Here is a 2,481-nt window from a genome sequence, read left to right as displayed (position 1 = left end):
ACTCCAGTGGCGCGTATTTATGGCGGAGAATAGTTTTTTTATGTATAATGTAAAAAATCATGCGCCCGTATGGGTAGTAGTCGGCGTTCGAATGTCTTGAAGAAGAGCGGGGATAATATTAATGACAAATATGTTAATGCGAAATAGGTACCTATCTAACAATGATATTGATTAGGGCTTGGATCATAAGGCTCTTAAGTACCTCAAATGTGCCCTAGTAAAATACTGCTTAATGCAATAAAAAATGACTATTCAAAAAAATGCTCTATAAATGGGTAAAAAATTGTATTATTTTATATTCATATTTTTAAACTCAATCCAGCACGAAATACAGTCGATGTTTATCGCAGTTAATTCGAGGGGCGACTGTAAGTTCCTACACGAGACCGAACAGGCAGTGTTGAGCATAATAAGATAAATTTGCCTAGATGAATTATCTAGATAAATAATTAACCATCTTTCATCTAGATAATTTTAAAAATGTTTATATGATGTATCATCTTAGATGAATAATCTTGTCCTCTTAACTAAATTGTCAACATAAAAGTACCTATTACATTATAATATTTTTTTTGGTAGCCAATAGTTCGATTGTTATAACTAACAAGTGTATTACGAGTATTTACAACAAAATTATTTGTTTAGTACACAATTCTGAGAATAGCCGGTACTTCAAATAATTATTATCAACTCCACTATCTCCTCCAAATCATAAATACAATAAATGGCATTTACTAAATACAATATTATTATTTATTATAGTATTATCATTGATAATACCTTCTATCAGAACTTGTGTTCCAATCGCCTAGCCATAACTCATTATGCTCTAAAGCATAAGGTACTACTGTTTAATGATACTTTTAAAATAATATTCTAATGAAAAGGAAACTTTTTCTATCTTCTACATTACCCAAAATATGCAATAACAATTTTAACCATTAAATTTATGATTTATGATTAATGATCTATTAATCTTATTACTCATATGTTTTTATTCTAATAAATGGCAATTTTATATTTTACAAATATTTTTGTTTTGGTACTTAATCTTAGGTATAATAATTAATAAGGTCAAAACTTTAAAAGTATTATATTGATTTTTGTAGTTATAAATGTGAAATAGAAAAAAAAATTATCTTTTTAATTATCTAGATAAATTATAATTATCTTTATCTAGATAAATATTTAATTATCTTTGCTCAGCACTGCGAACAGGTAAAAAAAATGCATAATATGTAAGTTCCCGCACGACAGAAAAATGTACAAAAGTAAGGTTAAGTTCCTACACGGTACAAAAAGAGTGCGTATTTTATTTCCTACACAAATATAAAAATGAGATGTGTAAGTTTTTACGTGGTTAATAAAAGTTCATAGGCCAGTAAGCTTAGGAATACTTATGCTATAATATGGTTTGGTTGTTTATATTAATTATTATTAAATGTACTCAAACCGATTATAATCAATAGATAGTGTCTTAAAAAAAAACAATAAAAATGGCATAAAACCTATAAAACATTTCATAAATAAATTAATAGATAATCATTATAATTAAAATAATAATGTCTACCTAAATACCTAATAATATGTCGAACAACAATCAAACACTTCTATTTCCGGAAAAAATTCAAAAACTTTTTAGATGTATGAAATTATGTACTAAACATTTTTATATCATTAAAAACTAGGGTTTTTTAACTCAACATAAATGATACATTTTCATTCATTGTGACTTTATATATGATAAGTATAATAATTATACTATAATAGACGGACAATAATATTATGTACGAAAACACGAAGGTTTCGAACAATAATAAAAAACCGATAATTACTCGATGCACATTAATCTGTGTATAGTTATAACTTATAAGATTATTAAACTAACATTTTGTGTGTCTAAAAATCGAATTTAGATGTCAGCTTCATCAATAATAGCTATTATCATACACGATTAAGTATTAAGTTTAGGCACCACACAAAGAGGTTTAAACGAGAGCGATTTATACACCTAATCCATAATATTGTATTCCAATAATCAAATTGGATTAATTTTTCAACCGTGTAGAAATATACACAAAATTAGTGTTGTTAAAATACGGTATTTTATTTTATTTTTGTATTATACTGTATTATACCTTGTATTATACCGGTATTAAACTTTGTATAATACTATTGTATTTAAGTAGGGTATAATAATTTTTGTATTATACCGTATTATACCGTATTATACACATTTTATACGGTATAAAATCCTGTATTTAAATATATAATATACAATTATACAATTTAAACTTGATTACTCAACCATTGTCCATTTCCTATTTGAAAATTGAGTCTTATTAATACAAATAAAAATAGACAATAGTAATATAAATTAATAATAATATAAATTAAATTCAAAAGTAATAACAAAGTCAACAAGTAAAGTAATAATTAACAATTTTAATAAACATAAATAACTCTTTTGGTTTTTTTTTT

This window comes from Acyrthosiphon pisum, chromosome X (assembly GCF_005508785.2).
Source record: "Acyrthosiphon pisum isolate AL4f chromosome X, pea_aphid_22Mar2018_4r6ur, whole genome shotgun sequence".
In the NCBI taxonomy this organism is placed as follows: Eukaryota; Metazoa; Arthropoda; class Insecta; order Hemiptera; family Aphididae; genus Acyrthosiphon; species Acyrthosiphon pisum.
This window is presented reverse-complemented; position numbering follows the sequence as displayed.